Below are 12,314 nucleotides of genomic sequence, written 5' to 3'. Positions count from 1 at the left end.
GCTGACAGCTCAGAGCCTGGAGCCTGCTTCGGATTCTGTGTCTCCCTCTCTCTCTCTCTGACCCTCCCCCGCTTGTGCACCCGATCTCTCTTTCTCTCAAAAATAGATAAACATTAAAAAAAAGAGAGAGAGAGACGAGAGAGAATCACTACAGACTTAAGGAAACACAAGATTTGAAAGTGAAGGGATGGAAGAAGGTATTTCACGCAAATGGAAACCAAACAAAAATTGGGATAGCTATCCTTACACAAAACAGACTCTAAAATACGGACAATAAAGGGGTGCCTGGGTGGCTTAGTTGGTTAGACTTCGGCTCAGGTCATGACCTCACCACTTGTGGGTTTGAGCCCCATATCAGGCTCTATGCTGACAACTCAGAACCTGGAGCCTGTTTCAGATTCTGTGTCTCCCTCTCACTCTGCCCCTCCCTCTGTCTCAAAAATAAACAAACATTAAAAAAAATAGAAATAAAAGTAAATACAGACAGTAAGAATAGAAAAAGAAAGGCATTACATCATGATAAAGAGGTCAATCCAAGAAGAAAGAATTTATAAACATGTATGTACTCAACATGGGGGTATCTAAATATATAAAGTAAATGTAAATAGACCTAAAAGGGGAAATAGCAATGTTATAATAGTTGGGAACTTTAATTCCCCCCTTGAATCAATAAATGGATAATCCAGACAGAAAATCAATCAGGAAACAATGACTTTAAATGACACATTGTAACAGATGGATTTAAAAGATGTGTGCAGAACATTCCATTTAAAAACACCAGAACATTCTTTCAAGTGCCTTGTCATTCTCCAGTACAGTCATTCATTATGCCACAAAGCAAGTCTTAACTAAATTTAAGCAGGCTGGAGTCTTATCAAGCATCTTCTCTGACCATTATGGTATGAAACTAAAAATCAATCATAAGAAATAAATTTGAAAATACTAAAATAAGTGGAAGTTAAACAGCACAGCACTTAAGAATTAATGGGTCAGCAAAGAAATCCAGTAAAAAAAAAAAAAAAGTACCTTGAGATTAATGAAAATGGAAATCCAGTATACCTAAATTTGTAGAATTCATCAAAAGCAGTTCCAAGAGAGAAGCTCATAGCAATGAATGCCTACCTAAAAAAATTATTTTTCAAATAACCTAATTTTATACCCCAAGTAAGGAGAAAGAGCTCAACATTAGTACAAGAAAGGCAGTAACAAAAATTGCAGCAGAAATAAATGAAATAGAACAAACAAAAAAAAAATAGAAGAGCTGCAAAAACAACAGCTGGTTCTTGGACAAATAAAATCCATTAACCTTTAGGTAAACTCACCAAGAGAAAAAGAGGACTCAAATACAATTAGAAATTAAAGAGATATCACAACTGATATAAGCATCATAAAAGGCAACTATAAAGAATTCTATGGCTACAAATTGAACAACCTATAGAAAAGAAGTAATTCCTAGAAACTTACTAGCTTTCAAAAATCATGATGTAATACAAAGTATGAACAGACCAATTACTACTATGGAAATTTATTCAGCAAGCAAAAACCTTGCAACAAACAAAAGTCCGAGAGCAGATGGCTTCACTGGTGAATTCTACCAAAATTTTCAAAACAGTTAATTCCAATCCTCCTAAAACTCTTTGAAGAAAGAGGGATGTTTCATACATTTTATAAGGCCATCCTTACCATGATTCCAAAACTAGCCAAGGATACCACAAGAAAAGAAAGTTATGGGCAGATATTTCTGATGATCGTAGATACAAAAATTGTCCACAAAATATTTGTAACATGAATTCAGCAATACACTGAAAAGAGGAAGTGTGATATGTTGCAAGGATTGAAGAATGATTCAACATTTGCCAATCAGTCAATATGATACACCCCATTAACGAAATGAAGTATAAAAACCATATGATTATCTCAGTAGTCACAGAAAAAGCTTGTGACAAAAGTAAGGATTCATTTTTGATAAAAACCCTCAACAAGTGGCCATAGAGGGAATGTACCTCAACATAATAAAGGCCATGATCACAAGTCCAAAGCTAATATCATACTCAGCAATGAACTTTTCCCCGAATATAAAAATGAGACTAGGATGCCCAGTCTCACCACCTTTATTCAACATTGCATTGGAAGTGCCAGGCAAAGCAATTACCCAAAAAAGACAAAAAAGTCATTGTAATTGGAAAGGAAGAAGTAAACTTACACTCTCCGCAGATGACATGATCCATTATATAAAAAACCTTAAAGATTCCACTAAAAAAAACACTTGGATCAAATAAATAAATTGAGTGAACTTGCAGGATACAAAGTCAATATACAGAACTCTTGTGTTTCTATATAGTATTAACAAACTATCAGAAAGGAGAATTAAGAAAAGCAATCCTGGACTACTTTCTTACACCATACACAAAAATAAACTCAAAATGGATGAAAGACCTAAGTGTAAGACAGGAAGCCATCAAAATCCTCAAGGAAAAAGCAGGCAAAAACCTCTCTGATCTTGGCCGCAGCAACTTCTTACTCAACACGTCTCCAAAGGCAAGGGTAGCAAAAGCAAAAATGAACTACTGGGACCTCATCAAAATAAAAAGCTTCTGCATAGTGAAGGAAACAATCAGCAAAACGAAAAGGCAACCGACAGAATGGGAGAAGATATTTGCAAACGACATATCAGATAAAGGGTTAGTATCCAAAATCTATAAAGAACTTATCAAACTCAACACCCAAAAAACAAATAATCCAGTGAAGAAATGGGCAAAAGACATGAATAGACACTTCTCCAAAGAAGACATCCAGATGACCAACTGGCACGTGAAAAAATGCTCAACATCACTCATCATCAGGCAAATACAAATCAAAACCACCATGAGATACCACCTTACACCAGTCAGAATGGCTAACAGTAACAACTCAGGCAACAACAGATGTTGGCGAGGATGCAAAGGAAGAGGATCTCTTTTGCATTTTTGGTGGGAATGCAAGCTGGTGCAGCCACTCTGGAAAACAGTATGGAGGTTCCTCAAAAAACTTAAAAATAGAATTGCTCTACAACCCAGCAATTGCACTACTAGGCATTCATCCAAGGGATACAGGTTGCTGTTTCAAAGGGACACGTGCACCCCCATGTTTATAGCAGCACTATCAACAATAATCAAAGTATGGAAAGAGCCCAAATGTCCATCTATGGATGAATGGATAAAGAAGATGTGGTATATATATACAATGGAGTATTTTGACTCAGCAATCAAAAAAATGAAATCTTGCCATTTGCAACCACGTGGATGGAACTGGAGGGTATTATGCTAAGGGAAATTAGTCAGAGAAAGACAAAAATCATATGACTTCACTCATATGAGGACTTTAAGAGACAAAACAGATGAACATAAGGGAAGGGAAACAAAAATAATATAAAAACAGGGAGGGGGACAAGACAGAAGAGACTCATAAATATGGAGAACAAACTGAGAGTTACTGGAGGGGTTGTGGGAAGGAGGATGGGCTAAATGGGTAAGGGCCATTAAGGAATCAACTCCTGAAATCATTGTTGCACTAGATGCTAACTAATTTAGATGTAAATTTTAAAAAAGAAAAAAGAAAAAAAGATAATGATCCTATTTATAATTAAAAAGAATAAAATACTGAGGAATTAAAAAAAATACCTGGGAATAAATTTAACGAAGGAAATTGAATATGTTAATAAACAGAAAAATGTTCTATACTCATGGATTCAAAGAGTTAGCGTTGTTAAAATGTTCATACTAGCCAAAACCATTTATAGATTCAATGTAATCCTGACAAAAATTCGAATAGCATTTTTCACAAAAATGGAACAAATAATCCTAAAATATGTATGGAATCATGGAAAATCTGAAGTAGCCAAATCAATTCTGAGAAAGAAAAGCAAAGCTGGAGGCATCATGCTCCCTAGTTTCAAATTATATTACAACAATATAGTCATCAAAACAGTATGGCATTGACCTAAACACAGACAGATGGATCAGTAAAACAGAATAGAAGTCCACAAATAAACTCATGCTTATTTGTTCAATTTATGACAAAGATGCCAAGAATATACAACGAGGAAAGGCAGGATCTTCAATAAATGGTGCTGGGAAAACTGGACAACTACATGCAAAATAATGAAAATGGAACCCTACAAACATACAAAAAAACCCCATACAAAAAAAAATTAAAAATGAATAAAGAATGAATGTAAGACCTGGAACTATAAAACTTGTAGAAGAAAACATAGGTAGTAACCTTCCTAACAATGATCTTAGTGAGGATTTTTTTTTATTTGACACCAAAAGCAAAGACAACAAAATCAAAAACCAAATGGGACTACCTCAATCTAAAAAGTCTCTGTACAGCAAGGAAAGTCAATAAAATGAAAATGCAACCTACTGAATGAGAGAAAATATTTGCAAATTATATATCTGATAAGCAGTTATCCCAAAATACACAAGGAACTCTTACAAGTCAATAGCAATAACAAAAAGATGTTCAATATCACTAATCATCAGGGAAATGCACAGAACGCTTTCAATTATGAGTAACAATTTACCCATTTCAATCTGGCTTGAGTCAATAAGGAAATGTCATGGCTCATAGAGTTAAGTCTAAAGAATGTAAATATTCAACAATATTTTAGCCAAGTCTTCAGCTCCATTATTCTGTAATTCTCTAAGTTTTTTTCCTCCACATGGTGGCTTCCTCCATATGGTCACAATTACTGGTGAAATATAAGCATTATACCAGAATGTGATGTGTATCATAGGCAGTCACTAAGAAGAGGTTGTGGAGACAGTAATTTCACCCTTTTATATAGCCAAGCACTTACAGTCCATCAAGACATGTCTTCGTATAGTTCATCCTAAATTTACTTGGTAATTGCAATGGCTGTGTTAGTGAATTAGCTTTATCCAAAGGAATAACAAACTTCCCCTATCTTTATGACAACAACTAATTTTGCAACTTGGAGTGAACCAAACTTCTGAAGTTGGGCTCCTACTCTCTCACATAAACTGGAAGTTGAGAGGCAATCATCAAGAATGATCACATCCCTAACATCCAACTGCCAGGTCCTTGAAGAAGACATTCTGGGTTACAAAGCTGGTCTAAGACTTAGTTTTTAAGTATTTATATTCATCTCGAAGAGACAGAGAAAAAACTTACAAGGTTCCTGAAGTAAATGCTCTAGGAAAAGGAAGTAGGAAAGTTCCTTCCCTTATTTTCAACAGGGAGGATTAAGCCTCTGAATTTTTATTTTTCCTACACAATGATGCTTCCGGTCCCAATCTGGACAACGTGCATCCTTACCCAGGTTGAGAGAGGTGGGAAAGTGAAAAGAGAGGATTATCTTTCCCTTCAAAAGAGCAAAATCCTTTCTCTGTAGTCTGAAGGAATATATCTAGTATAAAAAGAAGAAGGACAAGGAGAAGGAGAAGAAAAAAAAAAACAACTATGTACTTGTTGGTTTACAAGTGTTGAACTTGTTTATTACCAATCTCTTAAATACCCACACGGGTGGCAAACAATCAGGACTGGAGCAAAGACGAAAGTCCATCCATCAGGAAATCAGGAGTATATTTGGAGACAAATTCTCAGATTCTCATCCCATGGAAACTTCTTTATCCCCACCTGCCTTCAAATTGGTGTTAAGGAGATACACCTGTGTGTCAGTGGTGCTGCTCCTGCCTGGTACCACCTCAGACTGCCTTTAAAGCTGTGGTTCACTATTTTGATATCGTAAGTGAGGGTAAATCATCTTTTGTGGGTGAATTTTCTTTTCTTTGCTTTCTTTTTTTTTTTTTTTAACAATTATTCACCTTTGAAAGACAGAGAGAGACAGAGTGCAAATGGGGAAGGGGCAGAGAGACAGGGAGACACAGAATTCGAAGCAGGCTCCAGGCTCCAAGCTGTCAGCACAGAGCCCGATGCAGGGCTCAAACTCAACAGACCACAAGATCATGACCTGAGCTGAAGTCGCCGCCCAACCGACTGAGCCACCCAGGTGCCCTGAATTTTCTATTCAGTAATGGCTACAAGTTACTAGCACCAAGAGAAGTGATAAAGGAAATTACACAGAAAAATTTTGTTTCAAAACTGAGACACAAGAGAGACCATAATTAAATACCTATAAATATTTTCTATTATGTTTTACTAACCCCCCTCACTTAGGTTCAGTAGGGTACGTTTTCTCCAAAGGTGCTGCTTTGAATGAGATCTTATATATTTGAATGTAATGAGTGATAAAATCCCAGTTTTAAACAAAATTTGATACTTTACAGGAAGGGTAATCACTATCTTTAGTGTATTAAACATTACACTATAATTTTCCCTACAATGAATATTATAAACTAGTGGTTTATCATGCTAAATATCTTAACATTTAATGTCATCTTTTGCAAATCTTTATAAATTTAAACCTCTCTGGCAGGCTGGCTAAATCCTGAAATACCACCTTTTGTGGATATCACAGCTATAAAATGTTATTTGGCTGGATTGTTGCACTTAGTGGTGCTGGCATCTAGACATTTTAATGCATCCTGCTGCAGTAATAAAGGATACAACTATTGATTCCAAAACTACAAAATGATGTAAAAACGATAGGATTTCAGTGGATTTAGTCATGCCTTTATGTTCCTCTGTGATGCTTAGTTTTATGTGTCAACTTGACTGGCCCACAGGATGCCCAGGTATTTTGTTAAACTTGTTGGGGATACATCTGTGAATGTGTTTTGGAGGAGATTAGCATTTGAATTGGTAGACTCAGATTTAGTAAAAATGATTGCCTTTTCCATTGTAGTTGGGCTTCATCTACTCTGTTGAAAGCCCGAATAGAATAAGAAGAGTAAAGGAGAGTTCCCTGTCTTCCTGCCTGTCTGAGCTGAAACACTGGTCTTCTCTGACTGGAAATAGGTACATCTATTGATCTTACTGATTTGGTTTTTCTGGAGACCTCTAATACAGTATGATGACAGAAAAGGAAAAATGCACTTAAAGTAAGAGGTGTTGTTTTTCAGTGTCATCCATTTATAGTGCACATTAGCTATACACATACATGCACAAATCTCTGTAGCTGTTGTTATTATCGTCTGTTAAATCATTAGGGTGTAATTTTGGATTCAAACTTCTCAGACAGCTTCAATTCTAGAATTTTTCAGTTTGGTAATTTTGACAGACACATTTCTTCTTAGGGGTTATAAGACTGCTTTACTAAAATCCATTGTTATGTGGAATAGATGTGCTCAGATGAATTTTTTCTTTACTTAAAACTGTACTCTACCTGATCCCACCGAGAACAGGTTCCTGGTTGTTTCTCTCTCCTTTGAGACTGTTACCAAGTGTTCTTTTCCTTCTAAACAAGATAGCGTTCTGTAATTTTGTCTTATCAATGTGCTAATCCTGAGAGCAGTATTGTTCTCAGGTCCTCACATCGCTGGAGGATTCTGGCTTTGTTTTGCCTGGACCTTTCCACTACCTTTTGGCAGGAGAGCAGGTGAGAAATGATGGTTGCATGGCCTTGAAGGTCAGACTCTTTCCACTTCCTCCCCACGTTCCATAGCTAATGCTCTGTTACCTTCCCACTTAACTACCACTCCATTTATTCCCTTGATTAATAGGCACACAGCAGTAAACCAAAAACATGTCTGACTCTATGGATCTTACTTTTAAATGGAAGATTCAGACAATAAACAAGATGACTATATAATTGCAAATTGAGGGAAGGGCTATAAATACAAATAAAATACAAATAAATACAATGGATTTACATACAAATACAATGGAAATACAAAAACAAATAAATACAATGGAAATTTTCCCATTTGAACTCCTTGGTTGTTGACCTCAGTGTCCCTAACAGCTAGACAGGGTAAAGGTGAACACGACCACCCCCAACACCAAGGATGCCCTAAGGCTGTAAGAAAAGGAAGAGAAAATTCTCTCTCCTCTGGGTACTTAGGGGGAAAACTGTATGTTATACATGCCTAGAAAATCTGATTGTCAGCTTAGTTCACTTTATGACCATCTTTTCTACTTCTCCTGACTTTATCTCATAGCTACCAGATTTTGCTGATTATGTTCTTACCACTTTATTAGCTCTGTCACTCTTCCATTCTGTGGTTCTCCCTAGTGCTGTATAAAAAAGCCTAGAAGAGACAATACCATCTGCATGGGGTGCAATATTTTGCCCCTCACCTTCTTCCTGTTGCTCTACTCACCCTTATTGACCCTGGAGGTACTGGAGGTTAGTTATTAGACCCAAATTGTCATTAATAAATCTATTAAGTACTCATACACCTTCATGAATAGTCTACATACATTTACTGAATATATTAGATCTTGCACTTGGACCATGAAACTGAGATACTCATTTATCGATGCTTACAGTTTTATGGTTATGAAATATTCTCAGCAAGGTTTTTTACTTAAACCTTCACTTTCCTTTACCATCCAACCAAATCCTTGAAAAATGCAGATGGAAGGTAAAGCATTAAAACTTAAGTTTGTTTATTATTATTTATTAGCACTTAAGTGTGATGTTTTAAATAAGACCTAATACTATGGATAGTCGCCGAGATACTGGGCCCTTAAAAATTAATTTTTCTGAAGGGAATGCAAGCTGGTGAAGCCACTCTGGAAAAAAGTATGGAGGTTCCTCAAAAAACTAAAAATAGAACTACCCTACGACCCAGCAATTGCAGTACTGGGCATTTATCCAAGGGATACAGGTGTGCTGTTTCGAAGGGACATGTGCACCCCCATGTTTATAGTAGCACTATCAACAATAGCCAAAGTATGGAAAGAGCCCAAATGTCCATCGATGGATGAATGGATAAAGAAGATGTGGTGTCTACACACACACACACACACAATGGAGTATTACTCAGCAATCAAAAAGAATGAAATCTTGCCAATTGCAACTACGTGGATGGAACTGGAGGGTATTATGCTAAGTGAAATTGGTCAGAGAAAGACAAATATAACTTCACTCATATGAGGACTTTAAGAGACAAAACAGATGAACATAAGGGAAGGGAAACAAAAATAATATAAAAACAAGGAGGGGGACAAAGCATAAGAGATTCATAAATATGGAGAACAGACAGAGGGTTACTGGAGGGGTTGGGGGAGAGGGGATGGTTTAAATGGGTAAGGGCACTAAGGAATCTACTCCTGAAATCATTGTTGCACTATATGCTAACTAATTTGGATATAAACTAAAAAAATAAAATTAAAAAAATTAATTTTTCTGATTAAAACACGCTCACTGTAAACATTTAAAAATTAGACATGATGGAGAAAACTATATCAGAATTAAATTAGTCTTTCATCTGTATTTGAATATGCAGGTAATTACCTTTACTAATGCACTTGTTCCTTAGTAGTAAACATCTTTGTCCAAAGAAGCCTTAGGTACTTCAGGGTTTCTTCTTTTGAATGGTTTCCCAGATAAGAAATTACTAGGCAAAAGGGTTAAGCATTTTTCACACTCATGAGACACAATACTAATTATGTTCCCAAGTGGAGATACTAATTTACACCTCTGATAGTGCCTGTTTCATCATAAATATATAAAATTTGAGAAGTATTCAACTGTTGTAAAATCTATGAAATTTCAATGCCCAAATACCATTGATTTCTGTCATTGCTCTGTCTTCCCTGCCATCCCCATCCTGGTCCATGCTGCCATCATCTCTCTCGACTTTTGCAGTAGATGTGTAACTAGTTTCTCTCTTCTCTTTTGCTCCTCTCCAGTTCATTTTCCTCACTGTGTCAGCAATCATCTTTTTTAAACAAATGAAATTCTTATTTGACATTTTCCTGTTTGTACCTCTTCAAAACCTTCCCATTACTCCTACAATAAATGCTCTAGAGATGAAAGTCCCTAATATGGCCTTCCAAAACCCAAACATGCTATTCCCTGCCATTTATAGCCTCATTATGTTCTGCTTTTACATCTTTCCACTTTTAACAACTCTGTCTTCTTTCCACTCCTTGAATACCCATACCCTCTCCTACTTTTGGAAAGAGAGTACAATGTTTCATCTGCCCAATTTTCCTCCTCCCCTCCAAACTTTTCATTCTTAAACCTTTCATGTATCAGCTCATGTGCCATATCCTCACTCCATAGCCTAAAAAGCACCTTTATTTTCTGTAAATCTGTATTGCAACTAATAATTACTTATTCATGAGAGTATTTGATTGTTCACACCACACTACAGCTCTTGGTCAAATCAAATCAGATCAGATCAGGTCTGTTTTGCTCACCTTTAAATCCTCAGCCCTGCAAAGAGCGCTTGGCACATGGCTACAGGTCAACATTATTTGCTTACAGAATAAAAGCTATTTATTTCTGGAATGAATGTATGAATCTGGATTTGGTATGAAACTCTGAAAACATAGTAAGAAAGGAGAGTGACGCCAGATTGTAAGGAATGCAAAGTACTAGCCAAATGAAAGTGCGTCAAAGAAAACATGTTTAAGTGTGACTTTTGACCAGTTTTCTGGACTCTGCTCCTAAATGCTTCTTGTTCTAATAGCAATGACACTGTCCCATTTACCTCTTTTCTGATATGAAAACTGTATATAACTTTTACCCTGAATTTGCTTTAAACTATAATAAAATTATTGTTAATTTTAATATAATGACTTTGTGAATTGTATTATAGGAGGTAAACCAGGAAGGAAACTATAAGAGAAGGAAGGGAAGGAGTCAATATAAATTTCAGCAGCATGAATTTTTAAGGAAAATTTCTTTCCCTTTTACTTAAGAAGCTACCTCATTTTAAGGTGTCAAAAATCTAGGAGTATCAAAACCACCAAATCAACAAAGAGTAGTAAGATATTTTTGTGCCTATAACACAGTTCAAAACATGGGAGCTTGTAAAATTAAAAATGGGGGCACCTGGAGGGCTCAGTCTGTTAAGCGTCCGACTTTGGCTCAGGTCATGATCTCACCATTCGTGAGTTCGAACACCGTGTCGGGCTCTGTGCAGACAGCTCCAAGTGTGGAGCCTGCTTCAGATTCTGTGTCTCCCTCTCTCTCTGTCTCTGCCCCTCCTCTGCTCATGCTCTCTGTGTGTCTCTCTCTCAAAAATAAACATTAAAAAAATAAAAATAAAATAAAAATGGATATGAAGCTCAGGGGCATAGAATTACAGGATGACTTATAAAATCAAAGTGAAAAAGTTGTTAACCTTTACCGTGATCGGTTATTTAAAATGGAAATATCCAGATGGCAAGGGATTGGTTTAAAGTGATTATCTCATGCAATTTTTAGGAAAATAACTAAGTTTCTTTACAATTGTCAAAGGCACTTATAAAAAGTAAGTTTCACTTACGTTCATGAAATAAGTTACATTTAGTTTTGCTTATACAGCTTAAATGGTTTTATCTGCTCAGGGTTTTCTAAAGTCCCATCTCCATTTAGTATTTAATTTTAACAGAGGTTTTTGTTTTATTGCAAATTATCCAAACTAATTCAGCAAAAGCTGTACAATCCTGAGTTCTCTCCAGACACTAGAGCTGTGTAAATGATTAAAACAGCAAATAGCTAGGAAGAGTTAGTGCTCAGAGCTTTGCTGTTGCTGCTTTTTAATATAAAAGGAATAAGTAAAACCTTAAAGATACTAACTTTTGAGTTCTTATTTGGGCAAAAGCTCCTCTAGAAACAATCCTAGCTTTTCTACAGCCTAATTATTGGATCCTCTTTTGAGATAATCATACTCTCGTACTTTATCTTCATTTCCATAAATAACTAGGTATTAGGACCATAATTCAAATCTATAACTCTAGCAAGAAAAGCAATTATGGCATGAGCAATGAGTACCAATAGGGGATACAAACCTGTAATAAACCATATTTAGGGCTGAAGATAATCTGAGCTTTGCATCATTTAGGTTAGAAAAACATTTAAATGACAGTTAACTGTCAACTAGGGAAAATTCTCAGAACTATCTTTCAACCTAAAGTCTGGAAAAGCAGATCCACTGTGGTACAATATCACCATGACAGATACTGAAATTAAAGGAAGGGAGTGTATGTGCTGAGAAACACCTGGAAGCTGGAATGTTCACTCCCTGAAAAAGCAGTACAAATCTGTCAGAATACAGTGGTGCCTAACCTAAGGGGCATGATATAAGTGAAGAAGTCTTGTACTGAGATCATTCTGATTTCTCAAATAATCAAGTCCTTCAAGTGTATTCCAAAAAGTGAAAATCCACAGTAAAGCAAGTAATTTCAGAGCAGAGTTCTTATTATACAGGGGTGGGGTAGGAGGGGGGTGAAGTTAAATTACTTAAGTTCAA

The 12,314-nt window shown here is 36.2% G+C and overlaps 1 long non-coding RNA gene across 1 annotated transcript in view; it reads right to left on the bottom strand.

Annotated features, from left to right (window-relative positions):
* The window catches only part of LOC123606275, a 62,451-nt gene extending 50,431 nt beyond the window's left edge, over positions 1-12,020 (bottom strand). The window contains exons 1-2 of the long non-coding RNA XR_006716208.1: positions 11,854-12,020; positions 9,638-9,791 (exon numbers count right to left, since the gene is read on the bottom strand). This is a non-coding gene — a long non-coding RNA (uncharacterized LOC123606275). The remainder of the gene's footprint in view (positions 1-9,637; positions 9,792-11,853) is intronic.
* Positions 12,021-12,314: the final 294 nt, after the last annotated feature.

Source organism: Leopardus geoffroyi, chromosome A1 (genome assembly GCF_018350155.1).
Source record: "Leopardus geoffroyi isolate Oge1 chromosome A1, O.geoffroyi_Oge1_pat1.0, whole genome shotgun sequence".
NCBI lineage: Eukaryota > Metazoa > Chordata > Mammalia > Carnivora > Felidae > Leopardus > Leopardus geoffroyi.
This window is presented reverse-complemented; position numbering and strand designations above follow the sequence as displayed.